We start from the raw sequence: 12,216 nt of genomic DNA, 5'->3' as shown, positions 1-12,216 counted from the left end.
GAAATGGATTCTCTCTGGAGTTTCCAGAAAGGAATGAACCCACTGCCCCTTTGATTTTAGCCTAGTGAGATCCATTTGAACTTCTGCCTTCCAGAGCTGCCCTCTAAAACTTCCCTCCAGAACTGTAAGATAATAAATCAGTATTGTTTTAAGCTAATTTTTTACAACAGAAACAGAAAATGAGTACAGGGTTATTGAAGCAAGGTCACTAATAATCTTCATTGTTGGTTGGATGCATACTTCTTGGGTTGCCCCTGTATTCTTCTATAAAATGGGACTTCTAAGTACCAAATTTTATAAATGATAAGCAGTTTATCTCTATAAATAATTTTTGTGTCCAACTGAAAGATTAAAAGAGATTTTGAGCAGGTCAACTGCAGCCCAGGGCAGTCGTGTTTTATGTGACACCGATTAGGAAGGGATCTAGGACCCCCATGTCACCAGTCGGTGTACAGCAGGTGTCTGCTCTCAGGATACAACTAACATCTCTCACCCCAAGCCTGGAGGTAACCAGATGTGGAAAGCCTGGAGATATAAAAGTCGAATGCAATAGGGGGACCAACATGAGTGAAGGAAAACCAATCAGTTCAAGATTCCACAGCTGTACCAGTCATATTGGCATAATATTCCCAAGTACTTAATTAAAAAATGGAGCTGATTGAATTAATATACTTCAAGACAAACATTATGGCTAGACCTAAAAGTACACTTGTTTTAAATACATATATTTTTATATAAAATTCTTCTTAAGATAAGAGGATATCTTTTTTGTTTGTTTTTAGCCTTGCACAAAATCAATACAAAATTGAATGAGCATAATGTATTTGTGTTTGTGAAAGGGCAGAATAAATCTGTACGGTTCGATTTGAGAAGGTAAATAAGAAAAATAAGAGACATATCAGAGTTTAAACAATATCTTAAACAACATGTTGTTCAAAAAAATCATCATTATAACAGAGTACATGAAGCACCTGAAAAACACCCACCCACTGCCATCGAGTCGATTCCAACTTATAGTGACCCTAGAGGACAGAGCAGAATTGCCCCATAGAGTTTCCAAGGAGCGCCTGGCAGATTCGAACTGCTAACCTTTTGGATGGCAGCCATAGCACTTAACCACTATGCCACCAGGGTTTCCGTGAAGCACCTAGTGAGGATGAAGCATCTAGAAAAAAGTACTGTACAAATAAGGACAGCAGAGGAAATGGCCATATGTTTTGGTTTAATGATTGAGAAATCACAAATGTGCTATAGTTACCTTAGTAAAAATTGTACAGAAGAAGGTCTGAAAAAATCTGCTTGTGCAACTCTTTAGGCAGATCTCTTGAAAATGGCCAAGATCCTGAGTGCCTGAATGTCTTCACTACAGCCCAGACATCAGTCCTAAGCCCAGAAGTGTCCCTGTGTTTTTCTGTCCTTAGACCCTGATAGGAAGGCACGTTTCATAGCCACATGCAAAGGACACATGCTATAAAGCAGCCAAGAAAGCCCTATTGTGAATACTCAGCACAGCCAGCCTTAGTTTTCTATGTAACTTTTTTTTCAAAATTAAGCTGCTATAAAACAAAATGAAAAGGCAGAACCTATTCAATCATCCTTGTTAATTGTGCAGGAGAAATGGAAAAAAAAAAAAAAATAAAAGACTAGCTCTTAAAGGGACCCTGGGAATAATTCTTAACCAGTCTTTACATTTTATAGAAACTTGAGATGCTGTGTGACTGAGTAACTTATCCAAGATCACAAAACAAGTTTGCAACCAAGGCGAGGCTTAAAGGCTGATTGTCTTCAGGATCAGCAATCTTTCTGCTACACCAATGAGACCACTTAATAAAGGCGATGCTCAGAAAGGAAAAACGGTGCAGCCTCTCTGTTGTTATTTAGGCTTGTTTGAAAGGTATTGCTTAATTTGAATGTATCAATTTGAGATCCACCAAATGTTCCTAGGAGCATCTTGGTGGCAATGCTGGACCCTTCCACGGGACAATGTGGTTCCCCCTATAGGTAGGGGGAGATTTTGGAGAAGGGTAAGCACTAATTGAAGTTCTGGTTTTACCATGAAGATTTAAGTTACTTAGCCCCTCTGAGCCTCTGTTTACACATATGTAAACTGTGAAAAACTGCTGTCCTGTAAGGTTGTTATAAAAATTAAATAACATGATACATGTAAAGCACTTTCTGAGTGTATCAAAAGCACACAATTAATATTTTATTACTATCACTCATATGCTGTGAAGCTGAAGTTTAAATTGTTATGATGACTTCCAGGGGTCTGGGGCTATCTGCTCCAAGACTACATTGTAAAAATTATATTTTCTAATCTAAAGAATATAAAAGCCTCTGGATTCTATGCAGATGTTTTCACACAGGCTAGATGTTTGACTCAGGCTGGGATAAGAGCATCCTAACTAAAGTCTGAACAAAGCTGCTTCTGTTCAGTCTCCATATTTGATACCTTTACTTTAGGTAACAGACACAGAGAGGTCCACAGACACAGCTTTTCAGAGACAACCAGAGTTAACGTGCTACTTCCTGATTTTTTTTTTCTAGATTCATTCTTATCGGTATTTCACATACTGCAGACTCTGGAGTTATACACACAGTTACGGCAGGGGATCCCTTCGTCCCGTCTACTCTAGCCAAACAACTGACACGTTTGTGCACATTTCACTGTTCTTTTTCCCATATTTACTTGGACACTTGTGTATCTCCTACCCTGCTGTGCCAGGTGCTAAGAACGTAAAGATGCATAAGACACAACATTTTGGAGAAGACAAACATGCAAGTTGTGACACATAAAACCAGGATGTGTTAAGTGCAATGGACAGAGTTTAAAGGAGTTCAGAGCAGCAAAACCAGGGGGGTGGAAAGGGAAGGAGAGAGAACAAGAAAGGAGACGGAAATATCCATGGGGGAAATGCCTGCTGCAGGAATTCTTGAAGGTTAAGAAAGCTTTAGCCAGGTAAAGTGGATGGGAAGGGCAGCGGGGGATAGAGAATAGTTATTCCAGGCAAAGGGTGAAGCAAGAAGAATTTCATAAAGTTAGTAAACTTTATAGTTGGTTTTGCTTTACCAGAAATAGATTTAGAGCCTATGTTTTAACTAATTAAACTTTTCTGTTTTCACTGAACTTAAAAAAAAAAGAAACAAATGTGTTGTCTCCTGTTTTTCTACACCCTAAATGATAGAAATGATGCTGAAGATTAAATGATAGAATTTTGCAAGACCAATGACTTCTTCATTGCAAATACCTTCTTCAACCACATAAATGGTGACTATACTGGTCACCGGATGAACAACACAGGAATCATATCTACTACATCTCTGGAAAGAGACAATAGAGAAGCTCCATGTCATCAGTCAGAAGACAGAGGCTGACTGCAGAACATACCATCAATTGCTCATGTGCAAGTTAAAGTTGAAGCTGAAGGAAATTAAAACAAGTCCACGAGAACCAAAATATGACCTTGAGTATATTTCACCCGAATTTGGAGACCATCTCAAGAATAGACTTGACATGCTGAATAGTAATGACCAAAAGCCAGACGAGTTGTGGGAAGACATCAAGGACATCATACATGAAGAAAACAAAAGGTCATTAAAAAGACAGGTAAGAAAGAAAAAAAAACAAAATGGATGCCGGAGGAGACTCTGAAACTTTCTCTTGAACATAGAGTAGCTAAAGTGAATGGAAGAAATGATGAAGTAAAAGAGCTGAATAGAAGATTTCAAAGGGCAGCTTGAGAAGGCAAAGTAAAATATTATAATGAAACGTGCAAAGACCTGGATTTAGAAATCCAAAAGAGAAGAACATGCTGGGTATTTCTCAAACTGAAAGAACTGAAGAAAAAACTCAAGCCTCAAATTGCAATTTTGAAGGATTCTATAGGCAAAATACTCAATGAAACAGTAAGCATAAAAAGCAGATGGAAGGAATACACAGTCACTGTACCAAAAAGAACTGGTTGATGTTCAACCATTTCAGGAGGTAGCATACAATCAAGAACCGATGGTACTGAAAGAAGAAGTCCAAGCTGCACTGAAGGCATTGGTGAAAAACAAGGCTCTGGGAATTGACAAAATACCAATCGAGATGCTTCAACAGATTCAGCCCTGGAAATGCTCACTCACCTATGCCAAGAAGTGTGGAAGCCAGCTATCTGGAAAACCAACTGGAAGTGATCCATATTTGTGCCCATTACAAAGAAAGGCAATCGAATGAAATGTAAAAATTATCAAAAGATATTGTTAATATCACATGCAAGTAAAATTTAGCTGAAGATCATTCAAAATTAGCTGGAGCAGTACATTGACGGGAATCTGCCAGAAATTCAAGCCAGATTCAGAAGAAGACTAGGAACAAGGTATATCATCGCTGAAGTCAGATGGATCTTGGCTGCAAGTAGAGAACACCAGAAGGATGTTTACCTGTGTTTTATTGACTATGCAAAGGCATTTGACTGTGTGGATCATAACAAATAATGGATAATGCTGCAAAGAATGGAAATTCCAAAACATTCAATTATGCTCATGAGAAATCTCTACATAGATCAGTTGTTCCAACAGAGAAGGGGATACTGTATGGTTTAAAATCAAGAAACCTGGACAACATAAAGAATGCAACATCAGGATTGGAGGAAGACTCATTAACACCCTGTGATATGCAGCTGACATAACCTTGCTTTCAGAAAGTGAAGAGGACTGATGAAGATCAAAGGCCAGAGCTTTCACTGTGGATTACACCTCAACATAAAGAAAACAAGAATCCTCACAACTCGGCTGGTAAGCAACATCATGATGCATGGAGAAAAGATTGATATTGTCAAGAATTTCATTTTACTTGGATCCACAATCAATACCCATGAAAACAGCAGTCAGAAAACCAAATGACGTATTGCATTGGACAAATCTGCTACAAAGTCCTCCTTAAAGTGTTAAAAAGCAAAAAATGTCACTTTGAGGACTCAGGTGCTCCTGACTCAAGCCTTATATGCAAGTGAAAGCTGAACAATGAATAAAATAAGGAAGATTGAAGAATCGATGCCTTTGAGTTATGGTGTTGGCAAAGAATACTGAATATACCATGGACTCTCAGAAAAACGAACAAATCTGTCTTGGAAGAAATACATCCAGAGTGCTCCTTGGAAGTGAGGATGGTGAGATTTTGTCTCATGTACTTTGAACATGTTATCAGAAGGGACCATTCCCTGGGGAAGGACACTATGCTTGATAAAGTAGGGGGTGAGTGAAAAAGAGGAAGACCCTGGATGAGATGGATTGACACAGTGGCTACAACAACAGGCTTAAACATAGCAACGATTTTGAGGATGGAGCAGGACCGGGCAGTGTTTGGTTCTGTTGAACATAGGGTCACTATGATTTGGAACCAACTCAATGGCACCTAACAATAAGTAACTCCAGAGAAAGGTAAATTTAAGAGCTTAGATAAAAACTTTTCTACCTTGTCCTCCAAGAAATTTGCTATACTTGTCCACATAGGGAGCAAATTTAACAAATATGATTTCATCACCACTTCAGTGTACCATTTTTATAATACCCCTTTACTTGCTAAAAGCAAAAAACAGATGAGCCTTCCATAACAAAGGTGCTTGCCTTATTGTTCTCTAACAATCCTATGTAATGCCCCTGTGGAAAACTGAGCTCCTCAAAGCTTCCTCAGTTAAATTCAGCCCAATTCATCTTCATAAATGCTCACAGAATGGAATTGGAATTCAACCCCTTTATTGACGGTCTTTAAGGGAGAGGAATGGATGTTTCTTAGTATCCACCATGGATATAAGAAACTCCCATGGTTGAACATTTCTCTATTAAAAAACAAACGAACAAAACAACAAAAAATGTTGCCATCTAATCAATTCTGACTCATGGTGACCCTGTGTGTCAGAATAGAACTGTGCTCAGTAGGGTTTTCCATGGCTGATTTTTCAGAAGTAGGTTGTCTGAACATTCTTCTGAGGTACCACTAGGTAGACTCAAATGGCCAGTCTTTCAGTTAGCAGCTGAGCCCATTAACTCTTTGCCATGCTTAGGGACTCTGATGTACTTTTACTACTCAGAAAATCCATACTTGTTCAACTGTGCCTTACTATTTTACTGTTTTTAGAGATTTACTATGGGTCATTATATCACATTTTGTCTAAAACAATAGTATTAAATAATACTGTTTTTGTTATTACCATTATTACTTAGAAAAAATACTGCTAACTCATAGGAGCCCTGGAGGTACAGTGGTTTAGAGCTTGGCTGCTAACCAAAAGGTCAGCAGTTCGAATCACCAGCCACTCCTTGGATAGTCAAGATCTTGTGTTCTACAAGAACAGATTAGGCTTCAGAGGAAAATGTTCCTGACAGGGTGGCCCATTGATTTAATTCACCCAGAGGTAAAATGAACCTACATCTCGGTCTTTCCGAAGAGCAAATATTAATAAGGTTTAGGGAGGGAGGAACAAAGCACTTTATAAAATGTAAGCGAAAAGATCAAAGAGGTGTTTGGACTAGTGAGCCTGTATAATACTGTTATAGAATTCAGGCAGAACTAAGTATTGCTAAACAAATACTGTTCTTGTCTGCTACATTAGCCAGCCACCAGCTGGCTCCCCATGGCTCTATCTGTGAAGCTTATGCCATGGAGAGGCATCCAATTACCCATTTGCCTTCTGCCCTTAGACCTAGCTTTCTGAAAGGAACTTTTGTTTTCTTTGCCTGGGTTGTTGCAGTAGCTAATTGAGATGAAAGGCATGTGGAGATACTTTTAGGGCTAAAGACATTATGTTAAGTCTGTCTTACCAACTGGTCATAAAAGAATGTTCTTGACTGATTTTTTTTTTCTTCTTCTTCTAAATATACATATATATTGTTTGGGATCCCATCAGGAGTGATTACTTCTGAAAGAAGCTAGTTCTGCCTTCTGGGGTGATTCACAGTGATTTGCCATAGAGTATACTTTCTTTGTGTCAGGAGCTTAAAGTAAAAAGGGCCCTGAAAACAGCTGTTTGCATCGTATGATACTTTAATAAGGAACTAATAGGCATGAAATGCAGGATGGTGGTGTCTAATGCTTTGTTCTTTCTTCAAATGGGGGAAACAGCCACTGTGAGGTCATTAACAGGGAAAAGACTTCAAACGCAAACAAAAAGTATAAAGGAATCAAAATGAAAGCATTTTGTGGTAACAAAGGATAAAAAGATTAGGAGACCTAGCATTCAAAGCAGTGCTTGTGTGCATGTCTGCCTGGACCCTGTAAGCAGGAATGACAAAGGATATCTCATTGTTGGCTAGTTCGGGGGCCAGATCATCGAAGACCATGAACTCCAGGCAGAGACTCCAGGATTTGACAGGAAATGTGAAGCCACCAACAGCTGTTGGGGAGGGAACTGAGACAAGCAATGCTATCATTTCAGGAATATGCCACTTATCAGAGAGATTAGGCTTAAGACAAACTGGAAGTCAGGGAGACCAACTGGGAGGCTACTGTGTTTGGTTGTTGTTAGTTGCCATCATTTTTGTTCCAACTTGCTATCTTCATGATTTGTTTTATTGTTGTTGTTAGGTGCCTTTGAATTGGTTCCAACATATAACAACCCTACACACAACAGAAGGAAATCCTGCCTGGTCCTGCACCATCCTCACAATTATTGATGTGTTTGAGCCCATTGTTGCAGCCACTGTGTCAATCCATCTCATCGAGGGTCTTCCTCTTTTTTGCTGACCCTCTACTTTACCAAGCATGACGTCCTTCTCCAGGAACTGGTCTCTCCTGATAACACGTCCAAAGTCCAGTGTTAATAGGTGGCTAACTGACAGTGTCTTTGGACTGGAAAGCAACGGATGGACTTCAGCAACTTTGTGAAAGAAAAATTCATGGTATGAATGTTGTTTTCTCACTCCCAACTACTTGCAATATGTTTTCTAATTTTTCAAAAAATGATGCACAAACTTATTTCAAGTGATAATTTCAGTCCTGTCTCTGACTGGTCACAACCACATCATCCTTAAGTTATTTATTTATTTATTTATTTTTAGGTGGGTAATTACGAAAAAGATTACTAATTATCACCAGGATAGATTTTCTCCTTTTTCTTTTTAGTAATAGACCCCACCTCCAAATCTCAGCTCCTACCCTATCCACCTGGATTTTTAACAGGATGTAGTCAGGTATGAGTTTGTGACTACTTTCTAGATAAAGAGCTGTGTGTACTACCCAGCTGATCTTCCTTTTTCTATCCTCCTTCCCATAGACTGGAATGTAGACTTGGTAGCGGTGGAGCCAGATTTGACTCCACAGACCAGAAAAGAAACAGACTGGAAGATGGTGGCATAACAAGACAGAAGGGATCTAGGTCCCTGGATAACCTCAAGAACACCGCTGCCTACAACTCTGGGCCGCCTGCCTGCCTCCAGGCTGCTACATGAGAGAGACATGCCCTTCCATTTTCTTCCAGCCTCTTCGTCAGTGTAGCCACTACCCTGGCTAATATGGTGATTATTTACTTGGGGTCCCCTTTTTTGACATGTGATTGTAAGAGAGTGAACTTACTGGATTTTATTAGAATAAATGACACTGTAGAGAAGCTTATATCAACCAGGCTATAATTCTTAAGAATTCTTCCAGATTTAAATTTGTATGACTCTATCTTCTACTTTAATGTATTTGGGTGAGGGGAGTTTAGTATTTGGGTGTTACATTTTCTGCCATAGATTTCGTAGTACCAAGACAGGGTTTTTAGCAAATAAATAGCATATTCAAAGCACAAACAAGGAGGGTATTTTCATAAATGAGACAGTTGAACAACTTTTGCTTCAAAGAAAATTCTTTACCCATTTTAAAAAAAAAGGAAAAAAAAACTAAAAAAGAAAAGGATACTTTTATTAGAATTATTCCTCCTGCCCATTCCACTTTTCAACAAATCACTGAAAATAGAGGGCATTATTATTATTTTTTTTAATGAGAAAATAGGAACCTTCTGATAACTTTTTCTACTAGAAAGAGAAAAATATTGAATGAACAGGGAAGAAATAAAACTACAGTGAACAATTTTTTTAAAAAGCAAACGTTTATGCAAGATGGTTACAGTAAGATGGATCAATATTGATTGGATGAGAGATAAGCACACCAGACAAATGAACACTTTTGTAGATGAATCTACAGCCCCCAGTGACTCATGGGAAGAATGACTTATCTGACACTTCTTTAAGATATTCATCTCACAAGGGGCAACGTGGCCCACAGTTAGGAAAATCAAATAGAAACCAGCTATCTACTGTTTTCATGTATTTCTAACATGATTTTAATCTGGCAGGTCCTTTGAGGAACCTTTGGATTAGAACTCATTTAGCAAATTATCTCCAATTCTGTCTTTTAAGATTCTATTCTGAAAGTTTATCTGCTTTCCATTATGTTTGAAATCGCTGTTCCAAATCATGTGTAATTTTTCCTTTCCCTGATTTTTTTTTTTTTTTTGGCAGAGTTTTGTCTTTCTCTACGTGTTGGCATTTTTGGATTTTAACCCTCTCATCCTTACTGTTTTTCACTACCTGAAAAGACATAGCTCCACTGGATTTTTCATTATTTCCCTTTATTAACCACAATGTAGCTACTACTTCCAAATGTAAAGTGATTATTTCCAAACCTTTTTGCATTTCTTTATAAAGGAAAATGTCATGAAAATACTATCAAGTATTTTGTTAGAAAACCTTGTCTTAGTTATCTAGTGCTGCTATAACATAAATACCACAAATGAATGGCTTCGACAAACAGAAGTTTATTCTCTCACAGTCTAGTAGGCTTTAAGTCCAAATTCAGGGCATTGGCTTCAGGGGAAGGCTTTCTCTGTTGGCTCTGGAGGAAAGTCCCTGTCATCAGTCTTCCCCTGGACTAGGAGCTTCTCAGTGCAGGGGCCCCAGGTCCAAAAGATGCGCTCTTCTGGCACTACTTTCTTAGCGGTGTGATGTCTCCCTATCTTTCTGCTTGCTTCGCTCTTTTGTATATCAAAAGAGATTGACTTAAGATACAATCTGATCTTGTTGACTGAGTCCTGCCTCATTAACATATAACTACCTCTAACCCTGCCTCGTTAACACCGTAGAGACAGGATTTACAACACATAGGAAAATTACATCATATAACAAAATGGACAATCACACAATACTGGGAATCATAGCCTAGCCAAGTCGACAGATATTTTTGGAGGACACAATTCAATCTAGAGCAAGCCTCCACTGCCATTGAGTCAATTCCAACTCATAGAGACCCTATAGGACAGAGTAGAACTGCCCCATGGGATTTTCAAGTCTGTAAATCTTTTTAGAAGCAGACTGTCACATCTTTCTCTCGTAGAGTAGCTGGTTAGCAGACATTCTGGATACCAGCTGAGTACTTTAGTCACTGAGACACCAGCAACTGCACAAAGGCATTCAACTGTGTGGATCATAACTAATTATGGATAACATTGCAAAGAATGGGAATTCCAGAACACTTAGTTGTGTTCATGTGGAACTTGTACATAGACCAAGAGACAGTCATCGAACAGAACAAAGAGATGCTGTGTGGTTTAAAATCAGAAAAGGTATGCATTAAGGTTTTATCCTTTCACCATACTTATGTAATCTGTATGATGAGCAAATAATCCAAGAAGCTGGACTATATGAAGAAGAACGGGGCATCAGAATTGGAAGAAGACTCATTAACAACCTGCAGATAATGCAACATTGCTTGCTGAAAGTGAAGAGGCCTTCAAGCACTTACTGATGAATATCAAAGACCACAGCCTTCAGTATGCATTACACCTCAACATAAAGAAAACAAAAATTCTCACGACTGGACCAGTAAGCAACATCATGATGAATGGATAAAAGACTGAAATTGTCAAGGATTTCATTTTACTTGGAGCCACAATCAAAGCCCATGGAAGCAGCAGTCGAGAAGTCAAATGATGTATTCCATTGGGCAAATCTGCTGCAAAAAATGTCTTTAAAGTGTTGAAAAGCAAAGATGTCACCCTGAAGACTAAGGTGCACCTGACCCAAGCCATGGTGTTTTCAATTGCCTCATATGCATGTGAAAGCTGGACAATGAATAAGGACGATCAGAGAAGAATCGATGTCTTTGAAATATGATGTTGACAGAGAATATTGAATATACCATGGACTGCCAGAAGAATGAACAAATCTGTCTTGGAGGAACTACAGCCAGAATGCTCCTTAGAAGAGAGGATAACGAGACTTCATCTCACATATTTTGGACATGTTGTCAGGAAGGTCCAGTCCTTGGAGAAGGACATGATACTTGGTAAAAGTAAAGGGTCAAGGAAAAGAGGGAGACCTTCAACTAGATGGATTGACACAGTGGCTGCAACAATGGGTTCAAAGATAACAGCGATTGTAAGGATGGTATAGGACCAGGCAGTGTTTCATTCTGTTGTATGTGGGGGTCACTATGAGTTGGAATCTATTCAGTGGCACATAACAACAATCACATTCTGTTAAAATAAGCATACATGCCACCTATTGTCTTCCTCTTTTCTACCAATTTTATACTACCATCAGGAAAAGAAATCAAGTTTGTCTGATGTAATTTGTTCATCAATGTTCATAAATGTCAGGGCTGACCTCCACGGTGGTGGTTTCTCTAGTCCCTAGGTAGCTTCCAGGTAAAGTTTGGGAATGTAGTTTCCAGCTGGACACAAAATAAAAGGCATTCTCTTTAAACTATTTTCAGCTATGTTATGACTGATAGGAGAAGACCAGCAATACTGGATATTATTTTGTTGACATACCAGCTCTTATCTCAAAGGTGGGCATTATTTTCATTTAAAGAAGTGAATAAGTGGGTACTATTCCCAGTTTCTTTTTGTCTTTTAAGTTGATATAATTACTGCACTGTTTCTATTAATGACTTTTATGCTACTTCTTTTGACTAAGTCAACTCATTTGCTAATTGTATAATTTTGAAGTTATCCCATTTCTGTAATGGCAAAGATACTTCTTCCTTAAAAGGATTAAATAAGATAATGCATTTGAAAGCACCTCACCTGGAGGAGAGACATATAAATACTATTTCCCCTTTCATTCTTGTTGTTGTTGTTATTAGTTGCCATCAAGTCAGCACTGACTCATGGCGAGTCCATGTATAACAGAACAAAATGTTGTCTGGTCCTGCACCAACTTCATGATTATTGGCATGGCTGAGTCCTTTTTTGT

At 38.6% G+C, this 12,216-nt stretch overlaps 1 long non-coding RNA gene across 2 annotated transcripts in view; it reads left to right on the top strand.

The window, feature by feature from the left end:
* Positions 1 to 11,755, top strand: part of LOC126076570 (uncharacterized) — a 56,975-nt gene extending 45,220 nt beyond the window's left edge. Inside the window, exons 3-5 of one of the 2 annotated variants that reach the window (XR_007517510.1) lie at positions 7,568 to 7,881; positions 8,256 to 8,496; positions 11,735 to 11,755. This is a non-coding gene — a long non-coding RNA (uncharacterized LOC126076570). Of the gene's footprint in view, positions 1 to 7,567; positions 7,882 to 8,255; positions 8,583 to 11,734 lie in introns of those variants that run through there. The other variant, XR_007517509.1, reaches the window with a different exon arrangement.
* Positions 11,756 to 12,216: the final 461 nt, after the last annotated feature.

The sequence above is a fragment of the Elephas maximus genome, chromosome 4, assembly GCF_024166365.1.
Source record: "Elephas maximus indicus isolate mEleMax1 chromosome 4, mEleMax1 primary haplotype, whole genome shotgun sequence".
NCBI lineage: Eukaryota > Metazoa > Chordata > Mammalia > Proboscidea > Elephantidae > Elephas > Elephas maximus.
This window is presented reverse-complemented; position numbering and strand designations above follow the sequence as displayed.